Here is a 24745-nt window from a genome sequence, read left to right as displayed (position 1 = left end):
GTAAACATGCTGATAGAGATAAGAGAACGCGTATAGCAGCATGATCCCTGTCAGGAAACAACGATAATACCAACTGAGCCCTGTCATTACAACTACCTGATTGGATAATAATTTATTATTCTAGAATGGGAGCCCGCTGACAGACGCGAACAGGTTGTTTTAAAATGCAGACGCCATCATATTTCAGGTTGCTTGTAAAATCCACTAATTACATCGACCAAAATAAAAAACAACAAACAACCTTCTTTCACGGATTAGGTATTTGATTAATGTGAGAGGAGAACGTAGAAGGCAGCTTTGGTGTCGCCATGGGCGGCCAACAGAGTTTTTTATTGAACCGGACATTTTTCAATCCGATTGGAATGTCTTCATTGCGAAAATGAAAAAAACAACACGCTCTGATTAAATAAAATACTACAAATTTTGAGCGGATTGTTAATTAAAATCCAAATTCTGATGGTGTGGTGAGCGAAACTTCTTGTTTTACATGTTTTCAAACCTCCAAAAACTGTAATTAATAACGGGCATAAAAAATTCAAATGGGAAAAGTAACGTCCAGTTCCTGAACATCTGCGTCCTGGAATATTTGTAAGTGGATGTCATGGTTGCTGTAACTAAGCTTTTTTGTCAATGCTGCTTGCTAACGCAAAAACTTCTTCCTTCTTGATTTATGAGGCTGCAAAGTTAACAAAACTCAAAGTCGCATTAACTTTTATTTCTACACACCTGTACGGTGGCAATTTGGTTTTTTATTACCAAACTTTGAATAGCTTTCGATGATAATCCTGCACTAGCCAGAAAAAATCGAAGCATTTAACAAGCGTCGGCGTTAGATCGTCAATAACTCTCGTTAAGCGTATTAACTTTTCACAGTTAGGATGCATTTTGCACCACGTTGCAAAAAAAATAGAGAAAATGATGTGGCGTCTTCATTAGCGTTACTTCCAACTTGCCGTTTTCCTTCGGATTCGTCTGTTTGCCTCGAGCTCAATCTTAACTTGTAGAAAATTATCCGATGCTGAAAATGAAAGAAGTAACAACACTTTACCTTAACATTTCCTAGGATGCAACAGAAATGGGTATTCCCTAGAAAATTTCCTCAATATAACTTTGTCTTGAAACTGAACCTCGCTAATTGTGAAAATAAAGCAAAACTCGATGACCTGCAGCGCCTTTTGCAAGATTATGGCGTTTGATTAATGTACAAAAAAGTTTGCCCATCACAAGTCTGACATTAGGTAGACACCGGTGTCGTTCTAGGCGGTAAAAGTGACGTGTTCGTGTCCATTAACAACCTTAAACGTCGTTCTCCCAATTCACCCATTTGTTCCATGCCGCCCATTAATAACAGCGCTGTTTCGTGCGGATTCCATTTGGCACATAGTTCTCTTCGGATATAATGACGCAAACAAACAACAGTTTAGTGCCGCCGCACCTGCACCGGACATTTCTCTCTCGTTTTTGTTTGCATGCATAATATTGTGGTGACAGACGGTTCTATCCATTAATCTCCACGAGGAAATGAAGTGCGAATCAATTATTCCGCCAAGATTCGTCGCGGTCTTGTAAAGCAGTTGACCCAGATAGCTCAGAGCAAGTGACTATTCTCGCTCGACGAAGACATAATCTTCCTCGACGCTGTGTTTACTTGTCTAATTTGCTATTCTTACTGTTAAAGTCTTGACGATGTTGTTACAATCTAATCGGGTGCTTGTTGGATGCTGTGCTTGAACGGAGTTTGTTTTGATGGGATTCTTACTCTCGGCTCGTCATTAACTTGTCTTTTCAAAGATGAGAAGAGACTCAGTTACGATTTAGCTAAATTTAATAGTTCGGACGAACGTAGCTCGCATTTCTATAATAGCTGACGGATACTCCCAACTACTTTAATTGCAAGCTGCAGTTTGAGTTGGAATAATGAAGTCGAATCAAATTTCCAATTAAAACCTGAAATTTGAGAAATATATCAAATGCTACATAACTGTTGAGACGTTCACTCTATTTTCTTACTTCAAAAGCACCTGGAGCTCTACAACCAGAAGCAAAGAGCATGCTTAAATTAAGACAAACAAACCAGAAACTAATTTAAGGAATAAAAGAGTGTAATAACGAAGTCAATTAGCAAGATAATAGGATATAGTCCTTTTCAGCAATAATTATGCACATTTCAAAGAGGCAGTTCATCGATTCCACAGCATGCGGCAGCGGTAGGTCTCCGTCAGTAATATAGAGTAGAACGCTAATGTACAAAACGAGAAACATCACTTTACAAGAATTCCGGCAGGGGCAAAAACACTGTAATATATTCAGCTTCACAATGCCATTTAAAGAATCCCGAGCTAAAACATACAGTGGCTGACAAATTGTCTTAACTCTAAAGACCGAAAATTCAAATTAATGCCACTGCAAAAGCGGAACAGATAAACAAAAGGAGAGAATACTAATGGAAAAATAAATTACACCAGGTATAAGCACGACAAGACAAAGCATTTCAAGTATTAAAACGTGAATAATGTCTTTCGTTCTGCAACCGTCATATCCCCGAGTGATGTTTCCATGAAAGCTCGCTGAATTGACGTTTATGGACAAATACAAGGCGAAAGACGCCTTCCATTAGCTACGAGCACCTTACTGGAGTCGCGCCGGAGGCCCGGAAAGCTCCGGAGGTTCAATTAAATCATAAATCTAATCGCCAGACGTACGACATGGCTTTTATCGATTCTGAATTATTTATGGTCATTTTATATTATTAATAACGCCGAATGATGAATCGTGACAAAGGTATTTTATTGTTTTCATTTTCTACCACGCCAATATCTCAGTGTTAACCCTACTTTATTGCGTAACTTCGATTTCACGTGTCCACTGGAAATTTATAATCTCACATTTTCCATTTGACACGACATTGTAGAGCCACATCCAAAGAGCTACAACAACAAGTTGATGTGTGACACCGTTTTTAATTAACATTGATGAATTAAATAGTGCAAACCGTCTACTAGGATCAGTTCTTTTCAACACGGACGATTTTCTCGATTTGAAAGTCGATCCTTTATAGGAAGTTCTTTATATAAACGTTAATCGGTAAAGCAAAGACGTCCTGCTTTTGACTGTGACGTGTTTTGTGACAGCTGCCGCCAAGAGATAGCACGTTTCCAATCGGATTAGCGAACCGGTAAACGAATGGAACAAAAACGGAACTGTGTTAAAACTGAACTTCTGTAAACGGATATTAGAATTATGATAAGAATTTTCCAATATCGAAGATGCAACTTAAAGTAGTTGCAGTTTCAACGTAAATAACCCGCCTGGAATTGGCTGTGACGCTTTTATTATTTTCTGTGGTTTTCAATATTTCAATTTGCATTAGCAATGCAGCGGTGACAGCTGAGGCAGATGAAAGGCGCGCTTTCAATCGCATACAATCAAAATTCGAACGTGTTGGTTTTTGAGCTTTATGAGAATGAGCGTGGAGCAATCGTAAATGAAACTAAATATTTGTTGATTTGGCATCAATCAACTCCGATTTGCATTTAGAAAAATGGAGCGGTTATCTGGAAATGAAGAGGATCAGCGCGGTCGCTGGACGTCGGAGATAAGAAGGACAATCGTGGATGTTTCGTTTTAATTACTGGGGTTTATGGAGACTGAAGCCAAAATTTTTGTTCTAGTCCGGTATTGTTTAACAACTTTCCGCCCACGTAAGTTACAAACAACGCCTTCCATTCATCGTAGCCATTGTCATAACCAAGAGCACAACAACTTGAGAAAGCATTCGATAATGGAGGTCTTTGAGAACCTCACGTCACATGAAACTCAACTTCAAAACGCAAGAGTGGATCTCGAATATCGAACCCAACTGTTTAATTTGCCACCTCAAGACCCTTAACACATTATTACAGCCGAGGAAAGCTTAGTCGTGTAATTTCGATAGAGTAGAGAATGCTTAGAGGAACATCTGAGCCTCGACCTCTTGGTTCCGTGCGAAAAAAGAAATGTTTGAAGAAAAACACGAGTAATCTGGTAGAAGCAAGTGGTTGAGCGACTCCTTTATCGATTAGATTTAATCCAATCCGATGTTGATTACTTTACACAACGTCGTTAAGAAGCGGTTCACTCCCGAGATGTGCTTTAATTGCCGAGTCTTCCGATTCTTTGCCGGTCTAACTTGTTACTAATATTATTTATCCGTTACCCACCTTGTTCTCGTATCTGATTATCTCAATTTGAAATATCGACGTGTCGAGATGATTATCGCTGAAATAGGCAGAGACGACTGCCTTCGATTGCTTATCGCGACCAATACGTCTTCGTAATATATGTTCGAGTCGCAACCTGCTCATTTCGAATGCATCATATTGCATGTTTCTCGTGAACCAATCATAGTTCTTTCACAGTAAGCACACAAAAACAATTTTCCCAACCATATATCACAGCAGAATTTCAGCCACGATTCGCGCCGCAATTTATGCCAAGCTTAATTATGCACAAACGAAAGCAGATTGTTGAATGAGTAATGCCTTCTTTAGTTCGCTCGCTTGCCTAATTGCCTCTGCAGGTAATTATTGCTACTAACCATTGATCCTCTCATATTTCGGCTCAAATCCCTGCCTCGAAACTCGTAAAGTCCTAGAGCCTCTTACATCACATGAATCGGAATACGTAACGAGACGCGGGAAAACTAAAATTCGGCTTCGAAAGTAACGTATTCCAGGCTGAATTAATGTTAGAAGAGATATGCTTCTACTAATGAGCTTCCGCAACCACTGCTAAAAGAGACATAATCTGAAAAGAAGCTTCTCCGCACAATGGGACCTGCTTTTCGCTAAGCCACTAAAGTATAAACCACAAAAGTCCTAAGTTCATAAATAAAGCATTATTGACCACAAAATATTTATGTTTTGATTGTTTTCAAGCACTTATCTCCATCCACCATTTCCTATGAAATTTTCTTCTGGAGGCTAACACCGCCACGACTTATCGGAGAAAGGATCTTCCCCGGATTGCCTGCGGTGTTTTTACAATATATTTATTTGAGTTTATTAAAAGACGATTATAGTTAAATGTGGCAGCTTCACTTGGTCGGATCATACTTAATTTGACTCCTTGCAGACATGTATCGCGTGAACTGGAGGAAATAGGGTGTTACCAACTACACTAAATGTGGATATTTCATTCCTTGTCGAATTTAATGGGTCGTTAAAGCATTACGTGAACCAAATTAAATAGCCGCAGGCTCGCATAAAAGCCGGCTATTTATAGAGCTTGAGGATTTCCATTTGACCGGTCACAAGTTCAACGAGAAGACAATTATTGAGAGATTTTGTATTTTAACTAGGAAAAACGAGCAAGCTTTTTGTAATGATTGAGTTAGGAAAAATTTCCATTCCACATTTCGTTTTAAAAATAATACTAGATAACAAATTTTGAACGAAATTTGCACTGATTCTGAACCCGAAGCTCGTTTTGTTCGATTAGGTCAGAACTCTGAAATATTTGTAAATTTTTTTTTGAGTGCAAGGCGCATAAAAAAACAGTACTTTTTCATGTCATGAGAGCTACTAACTCAAGCGATGAGTCTAGATCGTTGAAAAGCTATTAAATTGGATTTCCAGAACACCGTCGAGCAATTTCATAACTTTGCAAGTTTTCAGGGAAAAACTGAATCAAATAAATTTTTGTAGAGTAAAACCTTCATAAATCATTTTTCAAGAATATTTCTAAACTCGGGCCTGATGGACTTTCCACTTCTCCAGTACTATTTTTTCCAAGACATATTGTACAGTAGAGCCTCGGTAATCCGGACCCCTGCTAGTTCGGTGATCGCTGTAATCCGGCCGGGCAATGAGCTTTGTGGGGGGACGGGCGGGAGCGGGTGTAGGTGCGGGCTGCCATGAGCCAATGCGTCTTTTGTTTATGTAAGGTCTAATGTTTTATGTAATTTAACTTACTGTTTTTCCACATGAACATGTACATTTTTGTCTTTATGCTTTCATTTAAAAATTGATTAAAGAAACTAAAGTTAAACATGTGTTTTAGTACCGTCAAATATTGCATACTATAATCCGGACGCCTCGATAATCCGGAAAGGGTCTTGTTTTTGCCTCTCCGGATTAACGAGGCCCTACTGTATTTTAACTAGGAATAAGGCGCAAGCTTTCTGTAATGATTGAGTCAAAAAAAATTCAACAAGTTCCCCGTTCTTCATTCGTTTTAAAAATAATAAGCATGACGTAAAGAAATAGAAGTTTGTTTGAAAAGCACAGAACAACGGAAAGTGATGATGTTTAATAATTTTCCGTATACATTTCAGGGTGTTTGTTTAGGACTATTACAAACTTAGACCTTTCTACTTTTATTATTCATAAATGTGATACACATATCTACTTTATACACCTACCCACGTAAGCAATGTTTAATGTGTGCTGAGGGAGGCATTTTCATTCCGTATGATAAAATTCACAGACCAAACGTGCTTAATAACACAGAAGAAGGAAAGCTTCAACCTGCCGAATTTGCATTACCAACGGTTGGATAATTACTTAGGACTGCGCAATGTAACGAAAATTGCGGCAGGAGACATTTTTTGACTGAAATTTCAGCGAGCAACAAGTCTTCCTCAAAGAAATAACCAGGACGTGTAAATTAATCACTCTAACACTGTAAAATGACAGAACTGGCAATAATTGCTAATAATTACCCTTGATAACACAGTAACCCACTGTTAGCGTGAATTACAAGCGAGGGTAATTCCGCGAAGCGCAAACATGTGGAAAACTATATTTTGATAATGTACAACTTTGCGAACTCCTAATTGTATCCATCCGAAATGAACGACAGAACAAAGCAAAGGCGTGGGAGAATTCGGCACCATTTAATAATGAAGGGCTAAATTGTCATAAAGGGAGGTTTTGCTAATTCTCCAACGAATGTTTACGTAAATACGTAAAGTTTGGACTCGTGTAATCTGGAACTATAGGAATTTAATCATAATTAACACAGAAAACTTGGACAGTGTCGTAAAAGGCAGTGATAAGTAAATATTGTTGCGCCATACAAAGTTTCAACGTCGTAAATCCGGAGGAAACGAATAAACTGAAACTGCAGCTTTGAGCTGTTAATAACAGAACTGAAGCTAAATTAGCACCACGGCTTAACTGGTCATGCACTTGTATGCTTGTATGTGCTTATCAAAATCGTTGATTGAGTCCTGCTGACTATGTATAACAATACATTAGTTTCGATCTCGATATTTCCGATGAAGTTAAATTGAACTTGGCAAGGTCTCAAAAGATATAAAAATTACTCTTCTAAGATTCATCGGAATTTTGTCACTGCATAGTCATGCAGAGTTCTCTTTTTCACTTTAGTTTTAACCCCTCATCGCCGCCGCTACTTTATTACGACGTTGTCATGGTGCTGATAACCTCCAGCAGCTTCGGCATAAAAATTAGATGAAACCTGCCCGAGTGATCGGCTCTCCGTTAAAACCCTAAAAACAATAAAGTTTTATTAAGGTTACTTGTTCCAATAACTCGCCGGAAGTTATGGGCGTAATCCTCAACCGTTTTCCGATTGTCGTCGGCAGAAAAATCAATAAACTCCCTCTTTTGAGTCTTTTGCACACACTATAACACTTTCCCATTAGGGAAATGGTAATGAGATATATTATAGTTGAGGTGGCAAAGCATCATCGGAGCGGCCATTCCACCAATCGTTTAGAGTGTGCAATCCAGCTCTGCACACATCATTGCGCTTGATAAATTAGGAGGTTCTTGCATGCTCCCTCGGGAGAAACAATAGTGTTCATCAGTTGATGGACTCTCGGGATATGTTCCACGGATCATTCAGCCGCGTTTCCTGCGAAAATGCATAATCCACGATTCTAGATAAAAAGCGTGGTTTCGGTGGCGTGAAAGCCAAACACTAAAGTCTTATGAATAGATAAAAGCGCTCGGCAAACTTTGCCGCGCCGTTATCGCGATTCCGTTCGAGGGGCGCTGCTTATAAAACCTGATAGTTCACGTATTGCCCTATTGTGTTTGTAACATTAACAACAGAGGAGAAAAAGAGGAGCGTTTTTATCCGCACCCACTGTAAATCTCGCAAAAATGTTCTTTTCACAACGAAGGATTTGCGAGCAGTTATTACATTCAACTACTTATCCTGTTCGTATCACGAGAGAATCGCAAACAAAGGAAGCTCTCTTTGGATTTATAACTACTTTTCTAGCGTTAGGCAACATCTGGGATCGGCAGATGACGACGACAAGTCGAGTGCCGACATCAAGAAACCACCAGCAGGAAAACACTGGCAGGAGACGGGTGGGGTAAATGCTATATTCCCCCCTCTTTTCGAAGGATTACGGAAAAAATGAGCACAAATTTGCCTAGACGTAGACCTTGCTATAAAAGTTACTTATAACAATCAAATTCAATTATTTATTGACGTATAGAGTTTTTGGATTTTGTGTGAAATTCGACGTAACATGAGTACCCGTAAATTAGGTTTGCTCCACAAATAAAATAGATATCGACCAAAAATTTTATTTCAATAATTAAAATTTGGAATTGGAAATATTTGTGTAGCACCAAAAAATCGGGAAAAAATATCCAACTGGGATGGAGTAAATGCTGTCATCCGACAGTTAAGAAAAGTTGCTAAGAACCTTAATATAGCGTGCAACTGTTGAAATTTTTTCTGCCATTTCCATAATCCGGAATAATATAATACACTTCGGTTTTAAATCAAAAGTGATTTGAATATGTTAAGCAGCTGTGTGGCCACTTCTCTAGTTACACAATCCGCAGAAGAGTAGCATTTCAACAAGTTCTTGAAACCACGTCGTCTTTCGTTATTGATCAATCCAGATTAAGTTCACCACAGAAACTGATCTGTAGTGAAATAACGCCAAATAAAAATTAGAAACAGGAAAATCAGCTTTGGTATTTCACAACGCGGGCAAGCTGGAAACTTAATTTAATCTTTTTATTTATAATGAGGTAAGCTTTAAAAACTTATGACTGCACTAAACCTTGTCACAAAAATTCAATATTAACCGAGGTTTTATGATATGGGCAATTTTATAGCGGGCAAAGTATAAAAATATCAGTTTAAAGGGGTCACAACATTTTACAGATATGTTCTCGCTAAAATTAGGTTTCATTACGCTTGTTTTTATCTCATCTAGGTTACATCCTTTGGTTTTCTGTTTCATTGGTGAATATTTAGTAGGTTGTAGCAGATTACTTAACCATAATACCGTGGCTGAATGTCTTAAATATTTGATACAAACGTGGGGTCACGCGAGGGACGTTAAACCATGGGCTTTGTACACTGAGCCGGAGAAGCTTTAAGTTAAATTTATCCCAGTTTATATCGTGAAAATCCTACGATATTTGCGACTTGAATTAAAAGCAAACGTTGGCTTGATATTATCAATAATGTGAGTGCAAGAGACGATATTTTAGATCCGTCTTGTCGATATTTCATTCCCGGAAGACCTCCGGAACGAACTAGCAAAAGCATTTCTATTATCCCACTCGCACAAAAGAAAATTTGCCTTTCAGACGTACAGGTGATCCTTTGTCTGATGATGACCATCTCAAACTGGTAATACGAGCAATCGATGTCGCAGCAGCGCCTAATTGCTATTGGAAAATGGTCGAAAGAACAATAAGAAAGCGTTATTTAGAGCGCACAGGGCTTAAATCTGAACAAGAGCACAACTGCAGATTTCAATTGTTCCATGAAACAAATGCCGGTGATCAAGTTCGTCATTTGCCAGTTTGTGTAAATGGCTCTACAAAGCTCGCTGCCTGTCAACCAGAGACGGCTTCTTCAGCCACTTGTGACTGAATACTCTCTAATGGATGACAGTAAGCAACGTTTCAGGATTAATCCTCGCATTGTGAAGCTTTCGTGCTTTGCATGGCACGCATGTCCCCTCCAAAACGCATCCGAGCTTTTAGTCTCCTGACATTTTACACCGTGTCAAATTTATTAGATGAATGAGCGTTTTATTTCTTTCCGGTAACAACTTGATGCTCCCCGAGTTCCCCACCCGGAATGAACCGGAAAAACGCGTGATTTGTTTAAAAGCATGCTCGGATATAAGAGAAATAACCGCTTTTACGAGCTCGTTTCGCTTCTTTCTTTCAAACGATGTAGAATTTGTCTCGAACGGAATGCACTTAACTTGTCAATGATGAGAATTTTTTGAGAGAAAGGAAAGACACAGGAGTGTGCCTAAATTACGTTGGAAAATTCGGACAGTGATGACCGCTCGGAAAGTCACACAGGAATGCGATGAATGTAAAGTGGAAACGGAAATCGTTTGTCATAATCCATTCGACAATGTTACGAGTTGTCAGAAGATCAATATGGATTGGGTTTCCCAGAAAATGCAACACCCACTTGTTTGTCGATGTATTTAATCAGACGGTTACTTCCGAGTTACATTACTCGGATGTTTGAAATATTACATAGAAGATGACTCAGATGGAGCAATAACCTGATATCTACACAAATACCGATCTAGCTCTAATATCAACTCGATGATAAGTCATGTGGTGGTGGTACATATTCCGGTGGCCCGTCTGGGACAGAAATCTAATTAAGAAAAACCTTATCTATCTCTTATTATGTCTAGAATTTAATTATAAAAATCTCGAATGAGCCCAGACTTTGTACAAAGCTTCGCATTTACGACTGGCAGCAGGATTTCATTTGACATAAAAACCCTCTGCTGAAACTAAAACCTGTCACGTCTAGTGGACTGTTGAGATTTGTTCAAACAAAATAAATTATTACAACACTAAATATGTGTGATTTAATTTTATTTAATCGCTTTGTGATGCTGAAAAAAGTCAAATACAGGTGTGCGAGCAGACATGACGTGACTGACCAACAACTATTAAATTCAGAGATGGGGTCAATACAACGCGAGCACGATCATTTTGTACTTCGAAACTACATCGTGTCAGATATCCGATCATTGAGATCCTCTATTATTAACGGTAGCTGAATTAAATGATAAGTTATTATGGAGCTAGTTCACTTTAACTACTTGGAGAGGAACATTAAATTAAATGAATACACCGACAGACTGCGGCTACCAGCTCAAAATTGCATTGTAGAGTATTCACCAGCAACAAATTAGCCCTTCTGAATCGTAACAATAGCTAATAAATATGCAGCGCATTTCAACCAGGCTCTAAACAGCATGAGACAGTTGGCACACTATTGACGAGCAGTCATAAACGAACATTTTGTCATAAAAACTGAGGCATAAGTCAACAGATCAAGTCATTTGTTAGACACTTTGAATTGGCAGATTGTTATTTTGCGTGACCGGCAAGTTTTGAAAATATCTGGCCTTCGTTTCAGAATATCACAAAGAACAGTTTCGAGTTAGAACATCCCTTAAAAATCGGCTTTGTTTAAGATCAAATTTTCAATGAACTGCTAGGCACTATTCCTGTACCGCTGACGTACATTTTGACTCGCAGCCAAGTGGGTCTTTGTTTTCCCAGTGACAATGTGTCTTTGTAACATGCACTGACCTATTTTCAATGCAAAATTTATGTAAAATAAAGTAATACGAGTTCCCGAGAAATGATGCGTGAAAGTGGGGCGTAAAATAGATAAATGTCAATGGTTTTGTCTAAACTAAAAATGAGCGCTCGTCTGCCGCCACCACAGCATAAATCAAATTTTTCCATTAAAATTGTCTCGCAAAACTGTAAATTAAAGCCAACAAATAGTTTGGCACGCAGCTCAACGCCAGTTAAAGGGTTGAAACGCGTTAAAACTCGTCTCGTACGAAATTAAATTAAAGTTGTGACTTGTCGTTCACTAGAAATTGAATGTCTCGGATCTTCTCCATTTTGCACAATTTCTCCTTTCCACAAAAATCGAATTAAAAATTTAAACCCGAAAGTGAAGAGAGAGCAAATCCTCATCGGGCTTGTTTGAGCATTTCCCCAACTTTGGCGACACGTGTGTGTTTTCATGGATTATAATTTTAATACAGTTCTTACCATTAACTTTCAAGTTTGGAAAGGAAATTTTGAGCTGCAGGTGTTTAGTTTAAAAGTTAATAAAAGAATATTGTGGTTCAACATTGAATTTTCGGCTCTCGGTTTAATTACGACGTAACGAAATTACCTTTTTTCCGGCAACTTCATCAAGTATAAATATTGAAAAGCTCCTTCCATTGGCCGCCCAGCCATAATTCCGTTTAATTATAAGCCCCCACCCTGAGGACGTCGTCTACACCGTCAGATGACATCCCGGGAAATGGCGACTTATCACTTATTCATATGTAATTCCGTTCAGGACGAAATTAGTCTGAATTATACAGCGATCCGGTTAATCCGGGTGCTTTTTCCGGGCGGCGTTACAATTGCTGATCGAGTTAGTCCGACTGATGCCTAATGGATTATGACGTTTTCGATTTAACTTTGATACGAAAATCCGCGCTAAGAGCAATAAAAAGCTACGATGGATTTAATTAGATGAAGAGGGCCATCATTTAACGCGAAGGAGTGGTTGGATGTGTACGGAATGAATTGAAAAGATCCGGGAAATTATAGTGCAAGACTATCAGGCCATGTAATTTACGTAATTAAACGATAATTAAAGCTCATTCTAATTAAAAGTACCAGATGAAAAGAGATACACAAAGTGAGAAGAAAGTTTAATTGGGTGGGGGCCTTGTTTGTTTAGACAACTTCGATCCGTGTATTAACGAATTTGCGAAACTCAAATCTTTCAAACTACGCGATAATTGAGAGATTTAACAAATTGCCGTCAATTAATGCGATAAGGATCACGAAAATGCTAATAAATTTCCGAAATTTAACATGAGAATACGTGGTGTGTGGTTGCAGTTTCTCAAAGAAAACTCAACGCGCCGAGAAACTCACACCGCCTATCTCTTTTTCCCCACAAGTGAGAGCTGAAATCAAATTTCCCGAACGTTCTCTTTCACGATTCTGTCATTGTGAATATCTCATGTAATGCTTTTTGTTTTGATCCGTTTATCTTGATCCAACAAACAAAAATAATTAGGTGATTCGCTTGGAATAAAGAAATAAAAAGGAAAAGTATAATAATCAAATTTCGGGAATTTTTAGGATCTGCTATTCAACATTAATTTTGTTGTTGCGAATGTTAGCGACTGTGACTTGGGAGTATTTTTAGCGCTCATGATTTCTTAATCTTGAAAATTGACGTCGGAGTGGAAAACAGAAAACGTTTCATGGTTATTAAGTGTTTTCAAAAAGAACAAAAACATGTTTGTTAATGTAATTTGTAAAACCTGACAAGGAATCGAAAATGAAACTAAAACAAGTGGAGCCGGCTAAAAATTTCCCTCAATTAATTTCCTCGCCTCATCATCAAATTTTCACATAATACCAATTAAAACTGGCAACTGAATGCAAACAAAGACGTCATCCTCCTTTGAAAGACAGAACTGTGTAACTTAATCTCATTTCGACAAGCAAAAAGCAGTAACCGTCTGTCTCCTTGAAAATTTTCCGGGAAAATAGACACTCCTGAAAAACCGTCAAAGCGAACCTAACACCTCATTGATAAACTTATCAATTGTTCTTTTAATTTCGCGTTAAATGATACATCAAACACCAACTCTACCTTTGCAAACTGATATCCTGAAAAACACAGTCACATTTCAGTGCTTCGGGAGCAACCTGAAACACTGCAAAATCCCACGATCAAAAAAGCACCTTTCTGTTCGCTGGTGGTGGAGAAGAATAAACACAGTTTTTCAAACACGTTTTATTCGCGAGCGTGGTTCGGTTTCGCCGTCTCACCACGTTTACGGTTATCTACAGACTGAACAGGACGAGTCCGCAGCAGCCCTTTTGATAGCGAGTTTCAACCCCACCCCTTATCATTCTCTTCTCTGCTGAGCATACGGGCTAATATTTCTCCAAACATTGCGCATACCCAATTTTACTCGATAAATACAATTATTCGCCAAGCAGTGCCAGGAAATGAACAGTAAAAATATCTACACATTATCCTTCAAAAACGAACATTGCAACTGAAGATCAGGGAAAAGGTCACCCCGTTTTCAGCAGTTTCAGCACGGAACTAAACTGAAATTTATAATTAAATTACCGGTATTTAATTCATTCGCGTTTTTTATGTGATACTATTTTTTGGTTCGTTATTTACTCATATTTGTTATTATTAATAACAATAAAACAATAACCATCAAAAATTGCTGTTTTGTTTAAACTTTTTGTTTCCAACTCTTTAAATATGCAGTAGTCAATTTGAACAAATATTTATTTCAAAAACACCATTAAAAATGTTTACAGTTCTCTGTTGAAGGCATTCGCAATAATTTAATTAGCAATTATTTCTGATGAAGCAAATGACAAATTATCATTATTTAATTATTATTGATCTGCTGCACTTATTTTCACTTAATTTATAGAAGCGTAATAACCAGTTCGGTTTACAACTCGCATTAGCATTGAAATTACGATTCCGTGTCTTTGTTGGCATCAGATGATTGATAGTTAGAACGGCAGTAATAAAATAAAATGCGACTGAAAAAATAAAGTGTGGAAATTTTTACAAAACTATTATAGAAAATGTATTAGAGCTGAAAATTAAATACATTTTTATGGAAAAATATTTTGACAGTACTTGACGCTACATATTTTAAAATGGCGGCCAATTGAAAGAGATTAGCAATTTTGTCGCCAGTTCGAAATATATATATAGTGTTAAAGTAATATCACTTAAGCATTTTTTTCATAAAACAATATTTTTTTGGCTATTTTATCCCATCAACACATTTTCTATAATTTATTTTTCTAGTCTATGCTTGCAATAAATGCGAAATTTCAACACTCCAGATACCAAATTACTTTAAAATTGAACAAAAAAAATTCTGGGTGGTCCACTTCACCTGGATTCACTCATTTATTGTTGAAAATATTAACAAAACGTTTGAATATAATTTAATCAATCATAGAACAAAAGGATTTTTTATACGGGGCGTTTATCTCCTGTGAAAGAGCAAATGACAGCATTGTGCTAACAACCTGTCTTGTTTAAACAAACATTTTTGTAGGTTGACTCTGAAAGATAAGCCTCATTATTTATTACACAAAAAATCGGTAGTTATTATAATTTACTGCGGCATATTATGCATAAAATTCCGATAATTCCGTAATTAAGTTAATTATGATTATGACTGACCGAACGTCTAACTATAACATATAATTTAGTTTAAATCATTATATAATATTCGAGTTTTTAAATAAATTATGTGTACATAATGCGTCTGCCATGAAAATTATGTCCCAGTAAAACGCATCACCGGAACAGGAACAAATATTGTCCTAATGTCACTTGTTATCAGTCGTTGTACTTTTAAAATTACAAAAACATTGTTATAAATGTTTAAACAGATGATAACTACACAATGAAAGTGTCAATAACCGAATCCCATTTTTGAAGTCCATTGGTAAAAACATGTCTGGTCGGAAGAGAACAGAGGCTTTCTTATTACTCGTAAGTTATCTGTTTACACTCGCGAGTTTTATAGGAATTCTTATTCATACATGCGGCAGTGAAGAATAAACTCTGAATAATTTAATTCCAAGTTCCATGCAGTTAGTGTAATCTTTCAGAACTTAAAGAAGAATTAATTACTGTATGATTTTACTCAAAGCTGAAATGATAGGAGAATTTATTTCCACTTTGAAGTTCGTTCGTAGAAATACTGCCAGGATACCAAATCCTTCACAATTTGCATTTCATTTGTCAGGATATAAATAATAGAATAGGAATAATTTAAACTTCATTACTTCGAATAATATTAAACTTCGCTTTACAAGTATGGTTATTGGATAATGAACTAGCTTCAATATTATTTGAGCTTGTCGATTTGACACGAAATTGTTAATTTTTGCGCGTATGTGTTGTTTTTTGGTACCAAAAGCGCTAATTTGAATAAAGCTAAGGGTTGACGTGTGATAGGGGTTGTATGCAGTTAATTAGAGTGTGATCGAAATCGCTCTTAGCATACGTTAGCGATACAGACATTACAAGAACTCTGTAAATCTCTAAAAACTCGTTCACATCCGAAAGCACGCTATTTTGAAATTCGGCGACCATTGACCCTCATAACAAGCCCAACTTCTCACAGAAAAACGGTTTAATTAAACAATAAACTGTCGGGGCAATTCGGAAATTTCTTCATCCAAAAATTCGTGAAAAGCTCGGAGATGTCAATAACATGTTATTACTGTAATTACATATTTAAACATAATGATTTAATTTATTTGTTGCGCATATCGCGACACGAAATCAGTGTTGTGTAACTTATGGAAATGACGTTCTCTGTTTTTATGTTGATAAATCGTCAGTTCTACCGCATTTTAAAAATTTAATCCGTTAGGTCATGTTCACACGCTGCCGCCAGCCACTTTTATCTGTACACGAGCACATACAAAGCCGCTTTTTAATAAGCTGATGGGTAAAATGATTGAAGAGAAAATCGCACAGCTTTATAGAAAAATCGAGATTAGCGTTATGTGGATTCAAATTTCACCAAATGCGTTAAAAAAGAAATGAGATGTAGGCAACAAAATCGTGGTGATTTGAATGCCCAAAAACTATCTAATTTAATGTTTTAATGCAGTGCAAATATGTAATTTGAAGAAGCCTTGTGAAAGCAAATTTATTAATTTAAATGAACGTGTACATATGCAGTCGCAGATACTCTGCAACTGCACAATGGTAGACAATTTGTCAAGCCGATGCCAGATTCACGACAATATATTAGGACCTTCACTGCTATAATGAGCCCCTAGTAAAATGAATAGCGACGGTAATTTGCAACGCAAACAGTAATGCAAACTATCACCGAGTTAGAGTCAACACATTGTGAGCTTGGATCGATTTCATTGGGATGTGTTAATTCAAGAATGAATATGCATTTTGATCTACGATGCGTAAAAATATTCGTCCGTACACCTCCACATCGAACGCCGAAGGCGATTAATTCCGCTTTTGTTCTGTCATTCTTTACGTTTCGTTTTTTTCTTCGCTTCTTCCTATTTGTGTTCCTCATCGATTATGGATTAGGTAGAGGACATCACTCATGCAAATATGCTAGAAAAAGCGTACTGTTGCTCGAGTTTTTTTCTCCAGAACTAAATCTGTGCAACGGTGGTGCCAACCTTGCGGAAAGCAATCCCAAACCGCAAAGAAACCAAGCCACAAGTGGGACACCGAGCGTTGTTTATTATCACGTTAGGAATTGTGAAAACCAGAGTCGATGCTGTTAAATGCAATTTGAACCAATTTGCACTTAAAACGTCGACCGTTAGCGGCGGTCTTATATTACCTTGACCAAAGGCCGCTTTGGTCAGTTCATGGAATGACCGCAAACCTGTGGAGGCGCTAATGGCTATCCCGACCGGACCGATGCGATGGGTAAAACTCCGGCTACTCCGGTTTATCCGGAGATTTTTTCCCGCCATTATCCGAATTCGTTCTCTCCATTACCGACTGAGCAAAAAACTAATTACTCACTTTACACTAAGCTTATTGTTGTTATGCCACCCCTCTTGGTGGGAATAAAACGAGCGGAATGATGGAAGAACCGATAATTTGTGCTTTTTCAGGTGGTTTTGATAATGAAGAAGCATTATAATTTGAAAGATAAACAATACATCTGTATTGGCAATGTAGCGCTTTTCAAAGCGCATAACTCAGCTCGTATTATTGTCTGTGTTGCTATTTGAACTATTGTTCCAATTAATGTAACAAAGGATATTCAATTAACTTCCATAAATGTAACAATAATATTCATATTACTGAGTAATTATACCAGTGCGGTAGGAACAAATAAATCGAGTTGATGTAAGACGTGCATTGTCTCGACGTCATCAACGAGGCAAATTATTTGACAAGTACAGCTTCAGTTCTGTTGGATTCCCACATTTTCTTCCACTCTTAAATTTTTCTTGGACTATTGCACTGTTAGATTTTCTAGATTCGCTTGCATTCATAAATTCAGTTTTTCTTCAATTTTCCGTTTTTGAAGTATGCATACATTAATTCATGTTTGTTTATTGAAAATAAAAATACCTTTAGAATACAGTGTAGTGCTCAACTAAACAAGAGATGCCGACCGCAAAGTGAGCCATTGCCCCAACTTCCAGCAGTGCAATTTCACCGCACTTAAATATTAATAATTGCAGTAAACAAGCAAAAATGTGACCATTTACGTTGGGTAAACATCTATCAGTGGTTAATAAATTAATTATACCTCAGAATAATCACGGCTAGTGCCCTCATTTCTTATGTATTAGCTATTATAACTTGTAATGGCATTAGTGTCGTAGTAGTTGCATTTGTGTTTAATTATTGCTGTATTCATTATTCAGGAATAAACATTGCGGCCGTAACGGCATTGATTAAATTTCATGTGAAATTACAATAACATTGCAGTTGAAACATTTTGTTGTCACAAAACAAAAAAATCCCTAGAGTTTACCGCGGTAATGTGGCTAATATTTTCACAGGCAAATGATTTCACCTCTGTTTGAGTTTTCCCTTTTTTTACGTGTAAAAGTAAGGCAATTCGCTGAAAGGCATCTAAATTTAATCCAAATTAAAATCAAAAGTTTGAACTTCCCTCTCGGAATAATTAGTTTGCATAAGTAAAATTTCCCCCGCTTATAAGAGTTACCTTTTGTTAAAGTTTACATATCGTTATTAATAAGTTTATAACGTGAAAGACGCTTGAACGCACCGACAGAAACTTTTAATTTGGAGAATTAATGCATTTGCATTAATAAGATTAAAAGCGAGACTCGGTTGCACAACTTCGGGAAAAAGTACGAGAAGCTATCTAATTAAAAAAGCTCTACTTCTTTGTTGGCGCACAAAACGCGTTCGACAGAAATGTACCAATAAGAGAATTTTAAATATGTTGACAATTTTCTGTGAATTAATTAACGTGTAGGGGAGACGAGCGCATACTGTCCGCTAAGCGCATTCCACGTCACGTGACCGCCACGTGTTCCCACTCGATCTCATCCGCGCCTCCTGCGACGTCTAGTTTTCAAACAAAACTCGGAATAATCAAGCCCCGATTGTAATTCTGGTATTATATTCGGCAAAATTTCCAAAATGAAGTTTAGACAAGTCGTCTTAGAGGGAGGAAATCTTATTATATTGAAGAGGAAACTTGAAACTCAGCGTGCAGTATTCTTTAAAATTTGGCTTATTACATTTTATGGCATGACAATGGTGTGGTGTCTGTAGCACCCTTATTATTGTCTCTGGAATTCGCGCTTTGCGCATTGTGACGATTACGAATATAAATACAGATATTGATGGAGGGTTTCACTTTCAATGGTCGAAGTTCGCACTTTGGATGACAAGTGCAGAACGGAATCCAATTATATATTTTGACAGTGGCGGTCTTATTAGATGTGTCATGAGTTTTATTGTTCGCCCTCATGCGTTTGACACAATGGAAAGCTCTTATATTAATTTCTGATGAAAAGCACCGAGCCCACATTAATTTTGTTGTGGAACTAGACAATATTGATGAATATCGTGTGCAACTTTTATTTCTTTGCTTGTGTGGGCCGCAAAATGCCTCGGTAGACTTCAAAGTTCACAAAACTAATTAGTACTTGAACAAATATTAAACTGTAAATATAAAATGTAATTTGGTACGTACTGGTTAGCGAAAGAAAGTCCACGCACCATTGTGGGCTTCCGCAAACATTATAAAAGCCATATGATTTTAATAATTTTGCGACTTCTACAAAAAAACCTAATCTGAATTGTTACTGCAAAGTTTGCTTATATTCAGTTTGTATAACTTTTGACATTATCGGAAAATCTGTTGGAAAATAACAACTTGTTAACTTGTTAATTATTGACTTTGAATGCGCTAAATTCAATTTCATTAATGTTCTGTTGTTGCCGGATAAATTTAATTGGATAAACACTACAATAATTAAAGACAAATCTGGGAATAAAAACACATTTTTTTAAAAGCTTTATGGCTGGCCAATCCCGCAAAATTCCGAATGAAAATATTTCTAGTTTAGTTTTTTGAATAAAACACAAAACGTTTTATCTCATTAATTCTAACTTAATGGTCATAAAAGCACTAACTAGAAGCGAAAAATTCTTCTAATAACATCCAACTTCTTGCAGTAATTTGCGCCCCGCTGCCGCCGATTAAAAATCTAAAAAGTGGCAGTAATTACAGCGAGATAACGAGAAAACCATCCAAATAATTAACGATTCTTTTCGCTTCTTTCAGCTCATTTTATATCAAAGAAAGGCGAAGTCAGCCCCAGCGCAATTCAGGTATGATCCCCACGAGCGAATAAAACACAAGTCTGATCTCAACTATAAAAATTGCTCTTCTTCGCTCGCTATCAGTGACGGATATGACAGCCAGCATGATACATGGTCTTGTTAATTAACGCAGGGTGTTACCGGACGAGTACACTTACGGAAACGCAATTATGTTCATCGCATGATTAATCTGTGCGGTTGGCATCAACAAGAGAAGAGGCCATGTGAATAGCACCATCCCCCTCTGTACCGCACAACACTTAATTGAGCAATTCTAATGGCGATAACCAATAAAATATTAAACACGTTCGCCTTCACACGTAAAAGGCCCAAGATGCGTCATCTACGACCTTTATTGCCAAGAGGGGAGTGGACGTAACGGCACCTTGGGGCGATATCCAAAGACAAAGAGACGAAAATTAGAAAGTGTAAAAAGTCCACATTTGCTTTTAAGCTGTTTTTGGTCTTTTGGAGAAAATTGGAGTCCACCAAATCAGAACAGTCAGAGAGAAAATTCTAGAAAATTCTAGAACAGTCCAAACATATAAAAAAAAATAAATTTCTCAGATTTTTTTAACAATCTTAATTAGATAGACTCAAAAATAGTAATTTAGATCACAAGACCAGAAAATGCTCTTTTAGTCTGAGCGAAATTGCGACGACGAAGCGGAGCCACAAAGACTTCAGCATTTCCGGATGTGTGATCCACACTATTTTTTAAGCCAACAAAATTTGAAAAATCGAAAAAAAATCAGATTTATTGACTTTTACTCTGCCAGGTTGCCAGCTTGCTGCTGCTCAAAAATTGCAGAAATTTTTGACGCAAACTATCAGAATATTTAACGGCAAAAGCAGCGAATTTAGTTTATTCAGACGCAATAAATTCCGCACCGATCAATTGTCGTGGAAACAAACCATATATTTGCTAAAACCGAAATTTCACGTATTAATGTTTATCTATAATAATATATTGGTCATCAGTGGTGACACATCGAATGGATGTTGTTTTGTAAATTTTTGATAGCTTGAATTGAACAAAACCGATACTGTTAAATTTTGTGGATGTGTTTAATGTTCTGTGTCTGCAAACCCAAAACTCATTATTCAAAATTGATTTAATTTACTCATCACAACCATCACGGCAAACAGAAGGGTTCCATTTCAGAATCCCGGAATTTCATAATGAAATCAATATCCAATGTCAATTTAAAAATCTTAGGAATTCTCGGTGATCATTTTGCTGTTGGTGATAGCGATCAAGCTTAGCTGAATTCAGTACTCCTATTTCGAGATAAAAAATTATCAGTGATGTTTTTGGAAATTACACCTCTATAAATTTCAGTCCGCCGCCCACCAAGCCCAAGATTGTAAATGCTCGCTTTTTTAATGAAAGAAGATATTTATTGGTAGAATATCCGGAAAAGAAATCTGCGCGTTTGCGCCTTCTTAAGCCGCCACTTCTGACTCAATTCAATCGGAAAGTACCTAACGTCAGACCAAATCGTGTTAATGCTTTATAAAGTTAAATGCGATGATCCAATCATTTTGGTTTTCTGGTTGGTGGAGAAGTGGAACGGAGTCAGTTGATCTAATTTACCTCGACAGAAGCACTCTGGTCGGCAGTCGGCGTTAAATGGATGCCAGCGACGCCTTGCGGACTGTTATTATTGCCCTTTTAACTGCAATCTGGACATAAGTTTCACGGGAAATTGCCGACCAAATGCTTTTCGTACAACACAAATTCTAAATCGAAGTGTCGTTTTTCCAATCAGATTGGGACCACGTTATTTGTTTCGTTTTTTAGAACGGAAAGAATTGAACTAGAGTACTACAATTGGTAAATACTAATCAGCTCAGTGTATAAACTAATGCAAGAAGTCACTGTCATTATTGCGAGAACCCCGCCGGTAGTGTTTTTGCATTTACAAATAGGCTAGCACTAAATCACTAAATCGGCTTTCGCTAATGCCCTCTGTCCAGAAGCCGCTTCTTGCCCCTCAGCCCTAATTAATTTCGTGACGTATGTAGTTTCTGCCTCACACATCCCCAAAGTGAATATTGAAGGAGGTAAAATACGACGCTCTTTCGAAATATTCCCAACCACCTGGTCTGTTCTCCTGTGAGCAAATTAAAATTTAAAAAGCAATTTTGAGAAGTGTACACGTCGAATTACTCGTTCGAATGGACCGGGCTGATTTGGTGCAGGAAAACAGCGGTGAAACCGAATTAAATATTGTATAAAGTGAACTTCGGAGCTTTTATTGTATGGCAAATAAACTACACTCTCTCGACTCCGATATTTATGGGGTTGAGAGTGGCGGATTTGATTTTGACCTAATAAAACAGAAAAATATTGTAAAACTCGACAATAGTAGGAGTCAATGCTATTGGATAATACAATTTTTTTTCCAAGTCCATTGAATAAATAAAAACTAAAAAAAGTGAGACAAATGAATTTTTCAAGTTCAATTATTTTGTTCGTGCACTGCATCAGAGCTGTGCATTTTTTATGAATGAAGGTGGGCGTTTGTTGGAAAATTGTCGGAATTAATGCCCACCTACAAGAAGTGTAGAAAAAGAATTTTTAACACAAAAAAAGCGAGACAGCTCAGATAACTTCTTATAAATTTTAAATATGAGACAGCTGTTAATAAGTTTTCAGTATCTGCAAGCTCCAGCTGTTCATATTCCGAGCATATTTCGTAATCACCCATATTACCCTTTTATTTGTTCCATTTTTGCAGGGAATAAATTATTGTTATTGTAAATATAGCCCGCGATTGTGTGATTTCGGTTTTCATGTTTTCTTATCGACCCTCTCAGCCCTAAATCCCTTATTCCTCCGTCGCACAAATTTCCATTACTCCCGGAACCACCAAATTCCAACGCCCCAAAGTGAAAATAATACGTTCCTTGATCAGTCCCGACGAAATAAGGTGTCTTAAACAATATAGGGGAGGCGTTATTGAAATTTACTGCCTCCCTGTAACGAGTCAAAACCGATAATAATTTTCCGGCAATCAATCAATCTTTCTGTTATCGGCACCTTCATTTGCTGATTGATATTTTGCGGTGTGGAGTTCCGCGCCTGTCTGTCCTCTGATGTGTGGTTTGGTTTAGGGTGGATTTTATGCACCCCTCACGCACGGTCACAGTTGCGATCAGACGAATCTTGTGACGTTCATCCATCATGCACGCAACTTGCACTTGTGTTTGTCGAAGCGGAAATCGTTATTTTTCGGTTATCTCATAGCGCCCAAATGGCACTGTGGACAAGGCGATGACGGACGAAATCCAACATGCGATATTGATGATCAAAGTAATTAAGAGGGTCCGAGGGATTCGAGAGGAAAAAATAACAGACCCGAAGAAAACGGAACAAAATATTGGAAATTGCGACAAACAAATTTGGTAAAAAAGTAAAAGTGCTGCTAATGTAGAACTTTCACCTCAATTTCCCTGTTTCGCCGGAAATCCGTCGAGATTTATGAGCGCACATTAACACGATGAATTATAGAATTATGCAGACGTGCAATTAGAACGTTCGTCCGGTTGCCCATCTCTAATTCATCAGTCTCTTCGTATATTTCAAGCCGGACAGGTGAGATGTACAAGCCCCGTTTTTGTGACCGCTTTTAAATATTCTATCGTCCGCTTCGGTCTTGTATGAATTTTTAAGAGCGGCTTACCTTAACGCCTCCAACTCCACTGGTCTGTCTTCCTTCAAATTCATCATCGAACTGAATAAATTAACACCTGACCACGCCACATAAAAAGCTTTAATTTTTCATGAGCGATTTATGCAATTCGTTTCCTAGGTTTATGACTTTTTGGAAGAGAACTAAAAGCATCCTTAATCTAATTAAAGGAGGCGATATTAAATTCGTTTCGGTGAAAAGGAAAAAGAGGAGAAAACGTGAGATGGTTGAGAACGATGGCAGTTGGTTATTAATTTTAATATTTGATGCTGTTTAAAGGTGGGGAAAAATTGCTTGCACCTTAAAAGCTGCACTAGATGAGAGAAAATTCTTAGACGGAATCTTTGGTAATTATAATAGATGGAATGAGGTGAGCGGAATATAGGGCTTTTGCAAAAGTATTTGCTCCTCGCTCATGATTAAAAATTGTCAAAACTTCAAGTATTTAAAAAAAAAATAGACCGCAGGGCCCACCAAAAGTGTAGTAATATCAGCAATATGGTTATATCTGTAAGACCCCAACGCAGAAATAGAAAATTATCTCAATCACCCGAGGGTCCATCGTTTTCGCATTTCCTTGATGCACCGCACACGATCTATCAACCTTATTGTCCCCCAAACACCAAAGCAACCCCCTGCGCCAGTGATCACCCCGATCAATCCAG

The 24745-nt window shown here is 37.5% G+C and overlaps 1 protein-coding gene across 1 annotated transcript in view; it reads right to left on the bottom strand.

Moving 5' to 3' along the window:
* Nucleotides 1-13843, bottom strand: part of LOC148179571 (discoidin domain-containing receptor 2-like) — a 113704-nt gene extending 99861 nt beyond the window's left edge. Inside the window, exon 1 of the mRNA XM_088029797.1 lies at nucleotides 13660-13843. The gene's annotated coding sequence lies outside the window, so the exon portion shown is untranslated. The remainder of the gene's footprint in view (nucleotides 1-13659) is intronic.
* Between the last annotated feature and the right edge of the window lie 10902 nt (nucleotides 13844-24745).

This window comes from Gnatocerus cornutus, chromosome 2 (assembly GCF_029298725.1).
Source record: "Gnatocerus cornutus isolate USDA-ARS CGAHR chromosome 2, icGnaCorn1.1, whole genome shotgun sequence".
Lineage (NCBI taxonomy): Eukaryota > Metazoa > Arthropoda > Insecta > Coleoptera > Tenebrionidae > Gnatocerus > Gnatocerus cornutus.
The sequence above is the reverse complement of the archived record's forward strand: the minus strand, read 5'-3'. Positions and strand labels throughout refer to the sequence as shown.